The 16,625-nt window shown below is 46.1% G+C and overlaps 1 protein-coding gene across 1 annotated transcript in view; it reads left to right on the top strand.

Annotated features, from left to right (window-relative positions):
* Positions 1-463: 463 nt before the first annotated feature.
* LOC149451861 (uncharacterized) overlaps positions 464-16,625 on the top strand; it is a 48,858-nt gene continuing 32,696 nt past the window's right edge. The window contains exons 1-3 of the mRNA XM_089690042.1: positions 464-805; positions 10,567-10,857; positions 13,423-13,770. The gene's annotated coding sequence lies outside the window, so the exon portion shown is untranslated. The remainder of the gene's footprint in view (positions 806-10,566; positions 10,858-13,422; positions 13,771-16,625) is intronic.

Below are 16,625 nucleotides of genomic sequence, written 5' to 3' on the forward strand. Positions count from 1 at the left end.
CAACAATGTTACAAGTCATCTGCTAGTATGTCAGAACATAGAAGATCAGGATATGTCACCCCTTGTAAACATATCATGCCATCCATCAGTGGTCATCAATTGATACATATCAGTGGTTCCTGCCTCTGTCTATTGTGTGTAATGGACTGAAATATTCAAACCTCGTAACATTAAAGATTACAGGAGCTCAACATATTTATTAGTGTATAGAGGACAGGAGAGGAGAAACTAAAGAGATCACCTTCCCTTCTTTAAAACCTATTGCAGCATTTCTTCTGCCCTCGTTTAATGAGAGACGCGTATCATTGACCTTCCTGGTGAGAGATCGGTACGGCTTTAGAACATAAAATCATGATGGCATTATAGCAATGATACATTGTTGGAGTGGAACATGATGACGTGTCCTTGTGTCTGGAGAATATTTGGTTTATTTGGACTAATATTCATAATTACCTTCCAGATCTTCCTTGGCGCCCACAGATTGAAGAACCAAACTCTTCTGACCTAAAACTCAACACTGAGTCCAGAATACAAGTGAGGATCTCTGGATATTTCCCGGATGATCTGACTGTGGAATGGTATAAGAAGAAGGAGACAGACAATTTTGTGGCTGTTGATAACAATAAATACAAGACTGATATCAGTGGACACCAGAGGCAGTCAGATCACACATACAGCTGTACAGCCAGTCTGATGTTCACCCCAACACTGCCGGAAGACCAGAGGTCAGAGTTCATCTGCAGAGTGCAGCATCCCAGTCTACAGCAACCCATAGAGAGGAGAACAGGACCCCTACAAATCCTGGGTGAGTTCTCTGACAACCCACAACTATTGGGATGTTATATTATGGAATTACATATCTGATCTTATCTCCAAATATCACCCAAACTGTCCTCTCCGCTCCTCACAAGACCTCTTACTCTCCAGCTCCCTTATCGCCTCCTCCCGAGCTTGTCTCCAAGTTTCTCCAGGGCATCACCCATCCTCTGGAACTCCCTACCCCAATCTATCAGATTATCACCTACTCTACTTGCCTTTAGGCGATCACTGAAAACCGATCTCTTCAGGGAAGCCTATCCCGCCCTTGGCTAATAATGGAATCCTCTACTCTTCCTACCAGTCCATCCCCCACAGTGACTACCTACTGTACCACTAGCCCCTCCCTCCTAGATTGTAAGCTCCAAGGATCAGGGCCTTCAAACCCCTCTTGTATTGAACTGTATTGTCTCCCAGTATATTGTAAAGTGCTGAGCAAACTGTTGGCGCCATATAAATCCTGTATAATAATAATAATAATGGAACAGCATAATTTCACAGATCTCAGGAAGTATTTCCAGGGACAACACAAGTGATTCTTAGTCTGTAGCTGTAACATTTGTTTTACATAAAACTGTCTACCTGAATCCTGGGAAGTCCAGAACCTTTACAATGTATGTTTGGTTACACACAGGGGCGGACTGACAACTCATGGGGCCCTCGGGCAATAGGAAATCATGGGGCCCCTGTGTCCTCACCCACATGCAAAAAAAGCCTATGAAAGGTACCAGGGGCATCTCATTGGGGCCCCCTACTGACCCCGGGCCCTCGGGCAGTGCCCGAGTGCTTAAATGGTCATTCCCCCTCTGGTTACACATAACTTTGAATGGTCTTTTCAGATTTTCAGACACGTTGGGAAAGCACCATCTTCACAAGGATCTCATGTCCTCATTCACATTGCAGTTTACCTTTGTTAGATGCTCTATTCTGGATCCTCCAGCACTGTAAAATCCTACTAATTGTCTTTGTTTATTGGGGGGGCAGCTGTTTGCCAAAATGAACACTATCTGTACCTCACAGGCAGATTGTAATTATCAATTGTAACTACATTTGAACACTGTGGGGGGGATTTACTAAAAGTGGAGCACTCAGCATATGGTGCAGCTGTGCATGGCAGCCAATCGGCTTCTAGCTTCAGCTTGTCCAATTGCCATATGCCTACCAGCACTTTTACCCCCCTTCCTGCCCAGGCCAATTTCCAGCTTTCAGCGCTATCACGCTTTGAATGACAATTGCGCAGTCATGCAACACTGTACCCGTATTAAATGTTTATAAATTTTTTCACACAAATAGAGCTTTCTTTTGGTGGAATTTAACCAAATCCCGACTGCCCTACAGCAGATATACTGTTACAGGGTGGCAGGGGTGTGCAAAATCATGTATAGATACGTGATTTTGCATTTCCGGGTAGGGGGTGAGCCACACACGCCCTGTCCACGCCACGGCTGTCAATCACCGGGTCCCGGCGGTGATTACTTGCTGGCGCCCGGTGATTGCCAAGCATCTCCAACAGGGAGGAGGACTGTTTTGTTTACTAACAGTCCTCTTCCCTGTTGGCTTGGGCACAGCACAGCCATCCAGAGCAGTGTGCTTACAGTGAAGCACCAACACGCTGCCCCCTAGTAAAACACACCCAGCACACAGTTAACCCTTTGATCACCCCAGATGTTTGATCACCCCACCTTCCTGCCCAGTGCCATTAGTACAGTGTTGGTGTTTTTTTATTAGCACTGATCACTGTATTAGTGTCACTGGGATGTCAGTGTCAGTTAGTGTCAGAATGTCCGCCACAGTACCGCTATAAGTCGCTGATCACCGCCATTACTAGTTAAAAAAAAAAATCCAGTATATATGCCGCCATTTGTAGACGTTATAACTTTTGCATAAACCAATTAATTTACACGTATCGGGATTTTTTTTTAGCAAAAACACGGAGCAGAATGCATTTTGGCCAAAATTTATGACAATTTGATTTTTAAAATTCTTTTACTGGATATGTTTTAAAACAATAAGTAAAAAAAATTGTTTGTTTTCAAAATTGTCGGGTTTTTTTGTCAGATCTTGTTCTGTCACAAACTTTCTTCCCTCATTCAGTTATACTGGGACGGTACCTTACTGCTCTGCACTGATTCTCTACACGCTCGGTCCTGATACAATTACTGCAATTATTTGCATGCTGTCATAGTCCATACGTCCTGCCCCAATTATCGATCTCATTACTAAATACACACATCACATTTTTGGCCAAAATCTTTGCGAAAAAGTTGAACAATGGCATTTTATGTTTAATTGGGAAAGAGCAAGATGATTTTTAAATAACTGCCAGGCCGCGGACATTACATGTTATCCACATGATCCATCTCACCAAAATATGGAGGCCAGAAACTGTACAGCTATCCCTAGACATTTCTAAGACTTGATTTTTGCAGTATCTAACAATCCTGACAGAATGGGGTTTTGGCCGCCATATACAGATGTGGGTTACGACCCTCTACAGGGCGTCTGTGCCATATGCAGGATTCAGATCCCCCTCTTCCCTATTCCTATTGGTAGGAGACAGAGGTGCCCTTATCCTCTCTATATCATTTACTTTGCAATCGAGCCCCGGTACTTACCCTCAAGGCCAAAGTGATCGTTCGGGGTATAGAGGTCACTGTAGATCAAACCAAGGCATGTCTTTTTGCTGACCATGTTTTCTCATCTCTCACTAACCCCTTGATATCACTTGCGCATCTTCTCAAAATGGTTGATGAATTGCCGCCATCCCGGGGTTACGTATTAATCGCTCCAACCTAAAGTAGATGTGGACCCTTACCTTGTGAAACAGCCCTTCAGCTTAAAATATAAATGCAAATCACTTCTGTGTGAATATGACAAAATATAAGTACTTTTTTTTTTTATAAGTGGTCACATAACCTCTGTCCTCGTCTGCATAAGGCGCTTAGAGAACTGGGAGTGGAGACTGCAGGGGGTGTGCCAGCAGGAGGCAGAGAAAGGGCAGAACAGAGAAAGGGCAGAACACTGATCTTCTCAGTAATTTAACTGTGCAGGGGGGCATATCATCACAGGTTTTGGCTAGTGGAGGACAGGCAAGCTGTGCTCCCAGGATACTGACCACGCTGGGGTGGATGTGCTACCATGCCTAGTGTGGTCAGTTTGAAATAGGAACGTAGGGGACTGGTGGAATCACCAAGTATTTCACACAAAGAACAGGATACTCTTTAATCTAAGTACATGGTACAACAGACATCCATCAGGAATATGAAATGTCAGGAAAACATACTTTAGTGGCCTTGAACATCACACTCACAGCCATCGCAGCCCAGTCTTTTAAGGACATGTTTCCCTATTACTGGGTGGCATCCTGCCTTCCCAAACTCTTTTTCCCATTGGGGAAAATAATGAGGAGACCATAGATAGTCGCCTTCCTGAAGAAAGCCGTAGATCAAGGATAATATACCCTTAGCAAACGAGTCACGAAGGCATTTGCTTTTGAAAGAGGTGAGTCTGTATGTTCCAAAATGGGTTGCGCATGATTTGGATTTTGTAAATATCAAAAGCGCTCCAAATAAAGCATGACCGGATGAAGAGTTTGAAGAGAAGCTGAGCATACCACAAAAAGGCCACCAATTTGTACTCCCAACCGAAGCTTGCTTTGTCCCACCAAAATGTACAGGAATGTATATCAAACCCTCATACAAAACGTCATATGCAGCCAATCACACATCATTTCTGAGGCAAACGACATCCACCCTTGAATCTTGGATGAAGCATTGCATAACCCTGCTAGGAAGGATAGACTCCCTATAATGACATTGTTTCCTTAAACGCTTTCACATTTTAGGGTCTTCCCTATCCACATACCCTCTCAAATACTACGTTCAATTCAGTGGGCATTCCTGCAGTTCATTTAACAGGACTCTAGATTGAGAGTGGAATATGATCATTTGGAGGTTCTCAATCTAAAGAGGGACTGGCAATTCCACATGTCAACTACTACCAGGCATCACAAATCACCCATCTAACTTCCTGTCATGCATCCTTCAGCGCACCATTGTGGGCCAGCATTGAGGCAGAACAGGTTTCACCTCTGGTCATGGAAACGGTCTTATGGACCGCCTTTGGTTTATGGAAACAAATACCAACCCGATGTTCAAACACTCAATAAAAATATGGAAAATATTAAGGGAGACAGTATTGCCCCAAATGCTCCATGCGACTCCTACTAACAACCCCATCTTCCCCCAGGAGATTATGAAGAGCCATGCAAATTGTTTTTGGTGGGACAAAGCAAGCTTCGGTTGGGAGTACAAATTAGTGGCCTTTTTGTGGTATGCTCAGCTTCTCTTCAAACTCTTCATCCAGTCATGCTTCATTTGGAGCTGTTTTGATATTTACAAAATCCAAATCATGCGCAACCCATTTTGGAACATACAGACTCACCTCTTTCAAAAGCATTTGCCTTCATGACTCGTTTGCTAAGGGTATAGTATCCTTGATCTACGGCTTTCTTCAGGAAGGCGACTATCTATGGTCTCCTCCGTATTCTCCCCAATGGGAAAAAGCTTGGGGGCTCCCTCAAGTCGCAGCAGTGGACTCAATTTGGGACATGACTGCACACAGTTCACTGCACTCCTCATTCAATGAAGCCAAATATAAATGACTGCTTAGACACAATACATTGAATCAAATGTTTTTGGACCACAGGCTATCACTTAGTATATACTGTTCTAACGACCTGTATCCCCAAGCACCACTACAGCGCTCTTCCTAATCCCTTGGCTCTGCGTCCCCGACCCTTTAAGGGGTTTGTGGTTCTGGGAGGTGGGGCGGGGTCAACGATTATATGACCATTGTGATTGGCTGTCACAGTGGTCACATGATCGGAAGGCTTCTGATCGCATGTGGCAATTGGGAACAATTGTGTCAAGGCCCGCCGCTGAGAGGCCACAGATTTGCGTACCGTTGGTGCCAACAGGTTAATCTTAAATCACTGGCCTGCGATCTCAGCCAATTTAGGCTCTTACCTTGCATGGGTAGAACAAAAAACTTCCTGTACCTAGTTAATAAAGAGTTGGTGGCAATTATCCAACAAATTAAAAAAAAAAAAATGGGCATCTTTCAATATTTCTTGAGACAATCTAACCCTAACCTGTACTGAAGGTCAATGCAAAGTTCTGCTCGACAATGTCTGTGACGATTCCAACTACCCTCTGTTATCTCCATCCTTCCTTACTCCCTCCCCCGTACAACTTGCCCTGGTCTCTTTCTGCTCACTTTCTTCACTCTGCTTTCCTGTATTTCTTAACCACTTCCAGTCCCGACACTCCCCCCCCCCCCCCCCCCCTTCCAGTCCGGACACTTTCCCCCCCTTCCAGTCCGGACACTTTCCCCCCTTCCAGTCTAGACACTTTCCCCCCCTTCTAGTCTGGACACTTTCCCCCCCTTCTAGTCTGGACACTTCCCCCCCCTTCCAGTCTGGACACTTCCCCCCCCTTCCAGTCTGGACACTTTCCCCCCCCTTTCAGTCTGGACACTTTCCCCCCCCTTCCAGTCTGGACACTTCCCCCCCCTTCCAGTCTGGACACTTTCCCCCCCCTTCCAGTCTGGACACTTTCCCCCCCCTTCCAGTCCGGACACTTTCCCCCCCCTTCCAGTCCGGACACTTTCCCCCCCCTTCCAGTCCGGACACTTTCCCCCCCCTTCCAGTCCGGACACTTTCCCCCCCTTCCAGTCTGGACACTTCCCCCCCCTTCCAGTCTGGACACTTCCCCCCCCCCCTTCCAGTCTGGACACTTCCCCCCCCCCTTCCAGTCCGGACACTTTCCCCCCTTCCAGTCCGGGCACTTTCCCCCCCTTCCAGTCTGGACACTTCCCCCCCTTCCAGTCCGGACACTTTCCCCCCCTTCCAGTCTGGACACTTTCCCCCCCTTCCAGTCTGGACACTTCCCCCCCTTCCAGTCCGGACACTTTCCCCCCCCTTCCAGTCCGGACACTTTCCCCCCCCTTCCAGTCCGGACACTTTCCCCCCCCTTCCAGTCCGGACACTTTCCCCCCCTTCCAGTCCGGACACTTTCCCCCCCCTTCCAGTCTGGACACTTTCCCCCCCCTTCCAGTCTGGACACTTTCCCCCCCCTTCCAGTCTGGACACTTTCCCCCCCCTTCCAGTCTGGACACTTTCCCCCCCCTTCCAGTCTGGACACTTTCCCCCCCCTTCCAGTCTGGACACTTTCCCCCCCTTCCAGTCTGGACACTTTCCCCCCCCTTCCAGTCTGGACACTTTCCCCCCCCTTCCAGTCTGGACACTTTCCCCCCCTTCCAGTCCGGACACTTTCCCCCCCCTTCCAGTCCGGACACTTTCCCCCCCCCCTTCCAGTCTGGACACTTCCCCCCCCCCTTCCAGTCTGGACACTTTCCCCCCCCCTTCCAGTCTAGACACTTTCCCCCCCTTCCAGTCTAGACACTTTCCCCCCCTTCCAGTCTAGACACTTTCCCCCCCTTCCAGTCTGGACACTTCCCCCCCCTTCCAGTCTGGACACTTTCCCCCCCCTTCCAGTCTAGACACTTTCCCCCCCTTCCAGTCTGGACACTTCCCCCCCCTTCCAGTCTGGACACTTTCCCCCCCCTTCCAGTCCGGACACTTTCCCCCCCTTCCAGTCCGGGCAATTTTCAGCTTTCAGCGCTATCACGCTTTGACTGACAATTGCGCGGTCATCCAACAGTAACCATATTAATTTTTCACCATTTTTTTGAGACAGATAAAGCTTTATTTTGGTGGTATTTATTCACCGCTGGGATTTTAATTTTTTTTGCTATGTAAATGAAAAAGTCCAAAAATTTTGAAAGTGTTTTTCTTATAAAATTTTGCAAAGAAATAATCTTTCTTCATAAATCTTGGCCAAAATTTATTCCGTTATCTTTTTAGTAAAAAATAAATGATAAGCCAAATTAGTTTATAACCAGAAATTATAATTTTTAAACCTTTTTATATTATTTGGTTTTTTTTTATACATACTGTCACCCTAGCATTTTTTTTTTTTTTTAAAGTGATTGCTTTTACACCCATATAGGATGTAAAATCAATCATTTCTCCTTCTCTCTGTCTGCATTCTTGCAGTCATTGAGAACTACTGAGTGAGCTGTGATTGGTCACAGCTTGTCACATGGTACAAGGCTGTTGTGAATAGCCCTGTACCATGTGACCTCTGTGATCATTCACACATTTCACACATAGTAAGCAATGATGTCACAAATGACATCTTCCTTACTACTCTGCATGTGATCACTGATTGGCCAATCCGTGATCACATGATCGGGACCTTGTACAGAGGTCCCGTCTGACGATCGGTGTTCCACTGTGTCCGGAGGGGAGCGCGCCCAGCTAGAAATGGCGGGTGCCGTTCATAAACAGCAGGCGGACGGCAAGTGGTTTAGTTTTGTCTTCCTCTAAGTTACACGTCATTCGCTCAAAAACAGGGCTACAAGGTCATTCCCAGATCTGGGATTCCCCCCTTTTCCCCCCACGCAGCTCAGTGTGCTGATGGTGCATAAATCTAGCTGTTAGTGGAACTCACATATGGTCTGGGGTGCAATACAATATTTCCCTGACCACTGTACTTACCTTCAATGTATCATTGGGGGGCTTGCATACCATTACCATACAACTCAAAGTACCGTATTTTTCGCTCCATAAGACTCACCTGACCATAAGACGCACCTAGGTTTTAGAGGCAGAAAACAGGAAAAAAAAAATTCTGAACTAATGGACTGCAGACAGTACAGGAGATGACCAGAGACTGCGGACAGCACATGGATGACCAGAGACTGCGGACAGCACAGGAGATGACCAGAGACTGCGGACAGCACAGGGATGACCAGAGACTGCGGACAGCACAGGGATGACCAGAGACTGCGGACAGCACATGGATGACCAGAGACTGCGGACAGCACATGGATGACCAGAGACTGCGGACAGCACAGGGATGACCAGAGACTGCGGACATAGTACAGGAGATGACCAGAGACTGCGGACACAGTACAGGAGATGACCAGAGACTGCGGACAGCACATGGATGACCAGAGACTGCGGACAGCAGAGGGATGACCAGAGACTGCGGACAGCACAGGGATGACCAGAGACTGTGGACAGCACAGGGATGACCAGAGACTGCGGACAGCACAGGGATGACCAGAGACTGCGGACACAGTACAGGAGATGACCAGAGACTGCGGACAGCACATGGATGACCAGAGACTGCGGACAGCAGAGGGATGACCAGAGACTGCGGACAGCACAGGGATGACCAGAGACTGCGGACAGCACAGGGATGACCAGAGACTGCGGACAGCACAGGGATGACCAGAGACTGCGGACAGCACAGGGATGACCAGAGACTGCGGACAGCACAGGGATGACCAGAGACTGCGGACAGCACAGGGATGACCAGAGACTGCGGACAGCACAGGGATGACCAGAGACTGCGGACAGCACAGGGATGACCAGAGACTGCGGACAGCACAGGGATGACCAGAGACTGCGGACAGCACAGGGATGACCAAAGACTGCGGACAGCACAGGGATGACCAGAGACTGCGGACAGCACAGGGATGACCAGAGACTGCAGACACAGCACAGGGATGACCAGAGACTGCGGACAGCGTACAGGAGATGGTCAGAGACTGCGGACAGCGTACAGGAGATGACCAGAGACTGCGGACACAGTACAGGAGATGACCAGAGACTGCGGACACAGTACAGGAGATGACCAGAGACTGCAGACACAGTACAGGAGATGACCAGAGACTGCAGAAACAGTACAGGAGATGACCAGAGACTGCGGACAGCACAGGGATGACCAGAGACTGCAGACAGTACAGGGATGACCAGAGACTGCGGACATAGTACAGGAGATGACCAGAGACTGCGGACATAGTACAGGGGATGACCAGAGACTGCGGACACAGCACAGGGATGACCAGAGACTGCGGACAGTACAGATGACTGCTGACCTTTGGGGAGGGGGGGGAGCGGGTACCTGAATTTGACAGGTACCCGCTCTTACTTCCGCAGTTTGTTTGATCTTACCTGTTCCTCGATCCAGCCGCGCGCTGTCTTCCCGGCTTCTGTAACGGCGCTCGGCATGACAGCCGGGTGCCCAGTGCGCATGAGTGAGAAGCACTTGCGCTTTGTGATTGGTCCGGCGGCTTCTGGGATCTGTCATGTGTCCCAGGTACCGCCTTACCATTCACAAAAAGCACCGCTTCTTGCGCATGCGCACTTGGCACCCGGCTGTCATGCCCACACTACAGAAGCTGGAAGACAGCGCGCCGCTGGATAGAGGAACAGGAGAGGTCCCGCTGCAGAGCTGAGCGGCCGGCCCGGTATTCTGACACGACCGCGGTGGAAATACCGGACCGGCCGCTCCATATTCGCCTTATAAGACGCACTGACCTTTCCCCCCCAGTTTTGGGGAAGAAAAAGTGCTTCTTATACGTCGAAAAATACGGTATATGCACCTGCCTTTTGTCATGTATACTGTGCAATGCTATGTACGTGCAAATCTTTTAAGTTTTACATTGTCTATGAAAGTTTTCAATAAAAATATTGCAATGCAAAAACCTGCCAGAGATTCTAACCCTTTACAGCTTCATCCAAAACAAAAAAGAGTTTGGGCTTTAACTACATTTTATTATATACTACAGTTGTCTGTGATGCTGGAAACTGGTAATCTTTCTTGTATTTATGTCTAGTGGCTCCGCAGGAGATGGAGCCGGTGAGATTCTCCCTCAGTAAGTCAGGAGAGGCGCAGTGTTCCGTGACTCTGAAGAGTTTCTACCCTCCGGAGATTAACATTACATGGAGCACAGGAGAACCACGAGCCAAGCTCAGGGCTAATGGCCAACCAGTGAAGTCTGAGGATGGTGAAACATTTGATGTCACAAGTGTGTGCACATTGCCCCGACCTCTCTGCTTTCCCGTCTATGTGACCTGGGAGCATCAATCAGTGAGACAACCTCAGAGGATCGTATTGATGAAATCAGGTAATACATAAATACAGCAGATTAGATCACTTGTTACTAATTACATTCTAGTAATGAAAATGGCATTCACATGTAAGAAGTATTCTACTGTTCCTGCACATTTATACGGTGCAATCCCCACTGAAACATGAACTGGAAAATGTTATGTTTGTATTAGAAACAGACTACATCTTCAGGTTAGAGAAATGGAATGCTGGACTGGAATGCTGGACTGTAATGCTGGACTGTAATGCTGGACTGTAATGCTGGACTGGAATGCTGGACTGGAATGCTGGACTGGAATGCTGGACTGGAATGCTGGACTGTAATGCTGGACTGGACTACATGCAGATCCAGAGAAATATACGAACAGAAGAATAAAACAAGTTCCTAGAATTTGTGTTGTTTCAGTAAACCGCATACTAGATTGCTATGTAAAGTTTTATTTACCTAATTAATTTATATCATTATGACAGTTTTCACTCCGCAGAGTATGTACACCATCACATCAGTCCTTCTGCCAATGGCGTTTCTATTATAATGATCTTGCCATACACATTTGGGCCATTTTGGGCAGGAGACCATGAACCTTTCCATGTGCTTTGAATTGGATGGAAAACACGATCTCACCAAGGAAATCCACACAAGTATCAGAAAAAAACAAAACTAAAAACATGTACATAGTGTCCTATTGGTGACCGAGTTCAGGATTCGGGCTTTTACTGGTCCAGTAGAGCACTGAAGCTACTTCCAGGGGACCCGGATAAGATACTCTCTTCTCTTAATTAGGACACAAGCTCTATACTGGAAAGATCTATCTGCCTATAAAAGCAGAACTTCCCTCTCTCAATCAACATGGACTCTCTTAGTCCTTATGCTGCTAGTATTGATAAAACTGTTTTAATCATAAATCTTGGCCAAAATTTATTCCGTTATTTTTAGTAAAGAAAAAATCCAAATTAGTTTATAACCAAAAAGTATAATTTTTAAACATTTTTTTTTTACATTTTTATTTTTTATTATTTTTTATTTATTTATTTTTTTTTACATACTGTCACCCTAGCAGTAGTGTTACCATGGTGACACTGTACTACTTGTGGGGGGTGATGAAGATTTTTTTTTTTTTTACGCTGATTGCTTTTATACCCATAAAGGATGTAAAAGCAATCATTTCTCTTTCTGTCTGCATTCTTGCAGTCATTGAGAAGTACTGAGTGAGCTGTGAGTGGTCACAGCTTGTCACATGGTACAAGGCTGCTGTGAATAGCCCTGTACCATGTGATCTCTGTGATCATTCACAAATTTCACACGCAGTAAGCAATGATGTCACAAATGACATCTTGCTTACTACTTTGCATGTGATCACTGATTGGCCAATCAGTGATCACATGACCGGGACCTCATACAGAGGTCCCGTCCGACAATCAGTGTTCCATTGTGTCTGGAGGACACAGCGGACACCGGATCGCGGTGCTGCGCGCTCCAATGGGGTGCACACAAGCAGGGAGCGGGGAGGCCATTTATAAACACCCACCCGACCTGCACTGCCACCGTCCGGCCGTTTATATAGAACGGCTGGTCTGGAAGTGGTTAAAAATTGTTTTAAACTTTTTTTTTTTTTTCATTTTTTCAGTTCCTGGTTTTCAGGCCTAAGCAAAGGATGTCATACATCCCAGGAGTCTTCAGGAGGGAAAAAGGAAGGCTGAGCTTCTCAGCTTACACACCCTCCTGTATGCATGCCTGAGCTAGGGCTAGGTGGATTCCAGGAAATGCTACATGAATCATCTGCCCTGACTTACGATGGTCACAACCAGGAAAGCTAGGAGATGTTTTTCACGGTGATTTCTCAGCAAAGTAAAGCATTAAGACATGTATGGATGGACACGTTTGCTTTCAATATAACACATAAATCCCATTTGTGGTTTGTGGTGCTCAGACACCAAGTAGATTTACTTACACAGAATACTGAAAAAGATCCTAAAAATACAAAGCTCATCACGTGTCCAAAAACAGCATTAGCACAGCTTGTCACTGTGTCAGGGGGCAGCATGGTCACATTATGTCTGTGTAGGATCATGGAAGATGTCACTTGTCTCCATGCCAAAGAAGAATGTTACAAGTTACAACAATGTTACAACAAGTCATCTGCTAGTATGTCAGAACATAGAAGATCAGGATATGTCACCCCTTGTAAACATATCATACCATCCATCAGTGGTCATCAGTTGATACATATCAGTGGTTCCTGCCTCTGTCTATTGTGTGTAATGGACTGAAATATTCAAACCTCGTAACATTAAAGATTACAGGAGCTCAACATATTTATTAGTGTATAGAGGACAGGAGAGGAGAAACTAAAGAGATCACCTTCCCTTCTTTAAAACCGATTGCAGCATTTCTTCTGCCCTCGTTTAATAAGAGACGCGTATCATTGACCTTCCTGGGGAGAGATCGGTACGGCTTTAGAACATAAAATCATGATGGCATTATAGCAATGATACATTGTTGGAGTGGAACATGATTACGTGTCCTTGTGTCTGTAGAATACTTGGTTTATTTGGACTAATAATCATAATTACCTTCCAGATCTTCCTTGGCGCCCACAGATTGAAGAACCAAACTCTTCTGACCTAAAACTCAACACTGAGTCCAGAATACAAGTGAGGATCTCTGGATATTTCCCGGATGATCTGACTGTGGAATGGTATAAGAAGAAGAAGGAGACAGACAATTTTCTTGCTGTTGATAACAATAAATACAAGACTGATATCAGTGGACACCAGAGGCAGTCAGATAACACATACAGCTGTACAGCCAGTCTGATGTTCACCCCAACACTGCCGGAAGACCAGAGGTCAGAGTTCATCTGCAGAGTGCAACATTCATGACTACAGCAACCCATAGAGAGGAGAACAGGACCCCTACAAATCCTGGGTGAGTTCTCTGACAACCCACAACTATTGGGATGTTATATTATGGAATTACATATCTGATCTTATCTCCAAATATCACCCAAACTGTCCTCTCCGCTCCTCACAAGACCTCCTACTCTCCAGCTCCCTTATCGCCTCCTCCCAAGCTTGTCTCCAAGACTTCTCCAGGGCGTCACCCATCCTCTGGAACTCCCTACCCCAATCTATCAGACTATCGCCTACTCTACTTGCCTTTAGGCGATCACTGAAAACCTATATCTTCAGGGAAGCCTATCCCGCCCTCGGCTAATAATGGAATCCTCTACTCTTTATACCAGTCCATCCCCCACAGTGACTACCTACTGTACCACTCACCCCACCCTCCTAGATTGTAAGCTCCAAGGATCAGGGCCTTCAAATCCCTCTTGTATTGAACTGTATTGTCTCCCAGTATAATGTACAGCGCTGAGCAAACCGTTGGCGCCATATAAATCCTGTATAATAATAATAATAATGAACAGCATAATTTCACAGATCTCAGGAAGTATTTCCAGGGACAACACAAGTGATTCTTAGTCTGTAGCTGTAACATTTGTTTTACATAAAACTGTCTACCTGAATCCTGGGAAGTCCAGAACCTTTACAATGTATGTTTGGTTACACACAGGGGCGGACTGACAACTCATGGGGCCCTCGGGCAATAGGAAATCATGGGGCCCCTGTGTCCTCACCCACATGCAAAAAAAGCCTATGAAAGGTACCAGGGGCATCTCATTGGGGCCCCCTACTGACCCCGGGCCCTCGGGCAGTGCCCGAGTGCTTAAATGGTCATTCCCCCTCTGGTTACACATAACTTTGAATGGTCTTTTCAGATTTTCAGACACGTTGGGAAAGCACCATCTTCACAAGGATCTCATGTCCTCATTCACATTGCAGTTTACCTTTGTTAGATGCTCTATTCTGGATCCTCCAGCACTGTAAAATCCTACTAATTGTCTTTGTTTATTGGGGGGGCAGCTGTTTGCCAAAATGAACACTATCTGTACCTCACAGGCAGATTGTAATTATCAATTGTAACTACATTTGAACACTGTGGGGGGGATTTACTAAAAGTGGAGCACTCAGCATATGGTGCAGCTGTGCATGGCAGCCAATCGGCTTCTAGCTTCAGCTTGTCCAATTGCCATATGCCTACCAGCACTTTTACCCCCCTTCCTGCCCAGGCCAATTTCCAGCTTTCAGCGCTATCACGCTTTGAATGACAATTGCGCAGTCATGCAACACTGTACCCGTATTAAATGTTTATAAATTTTTTCACACAAATAGAGCTTTCTTTTGGTGGAATTTAACCAAATCCCGACTGCCCTACAGCAGATATACTGTTACAGGGTGGCAGGGGTGTGCAAAATCATGTATAGATACGTGATTTTGCATTTCCGGGTAGGGGGTGAGCCACACACGCCCTGTCCACGCCACGGCTGTCAATCACCGGGTCCCGGCGGTGATTACTTGCTGGCGCCCGGTGATTGCCAAGCATCTCCAACAGGGAGGAGGACTGTTTTGTTTACTAACAGTCCTCTTCCCTGTTGGCTTGGGCACAGCACAGCCATCCAGAGCAGTGTGCTTACAGTGAAGCACCAACACGCTGCCCCCTAGTAAAACACACCCAGCACACAGTTAACCCTTTGATCACCCCAGATGTTTGATCACCCCACCTTCCTGCCCAGTGCCATTAGTACAGTGTTGGTGTTTTTTTATTAGCACTGATCACTGTATTAGTGTCACTGGGATGTCAGTGTCAGTTAGTGTCAGAATGTCCGCCACAGTACCGCTATAAGTCGCTGATCACCGCCATTACTAGTTAAAAAAAAAAATCCAGTATATATGCCGCCATTTGTAGACGTTATAACTTTTGCATAAACCAATTAATTTACACGTATCGGGATTTTTTTTTAGCAAAAACACGGAGCAGAATGCATTTTGGCCAAAATTTATGACAATTTGATTTTTAAAATTCTTTTACTGGATATGTTTTAAAACAATAAGTAAAAAAAATTGTTTGTTTTCAAAATTGTCGGGTTTTTTTGTCAGATCTTGTTCTGTCACAAACTTTCTTCCCTCATTCAGTTATACTGGGACGGTACCTTACTGCTCTGCACTGATTCTCTACACGCTCGGTCCTGATACAATTACTGCAATTATTTGCATGCTGTCATAGTCCATACGTCCTGCCCCAATTATCGATCTCATTACTAAATACACACATCACATTTTTGGCCAAAATCTTTGCGAAAAAGTTGAACAATGGCATTTTATGTTTAATTGGGAAAGAGCAAGATGATTTTTAAATAACTGCCAGGCCACGGACAATACATGTTATCCACATGATCCATCTCACCAAAATATGGAGGCCAGAAACTGTACAGCTATCCCTAGACATTTCTAAGACTTGCTTTTTGCAGTATCTAACAATCCTGACAGAATGGGGTTTTGGCCGCCATATACAGATGTGGGTTACGACCCTCTACAGGGCGTCTGTGCCATATGCAGGATTCAGATCCCCCTCTTCCCTATTCCTATTGGTAGGAGACAGAGGTGCCCTTTTCCTCTCTATATAATTTACTTTGCAATCGAGCCCCGGTACTTACCCTCAAGGCCAAAGTGATCGTTCGGGGTATAGAGGTCACTGTAGATCAAACCAAGGCATGTCTTTTTGCTGACAATGTTTTCTCATCTCTCACTAACCCCTTGATATCACTTGCGCATCTTCTCAAAATGGTTGATGAATTGCCGCCATCCCGGGGTTACGTATTAATCGCTCCAACTTAAAGTAGATGTGGACCCTTACCTTGTGGAACAGCCCTTCAGCTTAAAATA

The sequence above is a fragment of the Staurois parvus genome, unplaced genomic scaffold, assembly GCF_062004578.1.
Source record: "Staurois parvus isolate SC_StPar_1 unplaced genomic scaffold, SC_StPar_1.0 ptg000512l, whole genome shotgun sequence".
Lineage (NCBI taxonomy): Eukaryota > Metazoa > Chordata > Amphibia > Anura > Ranidae > Staurois > Staurois parvus.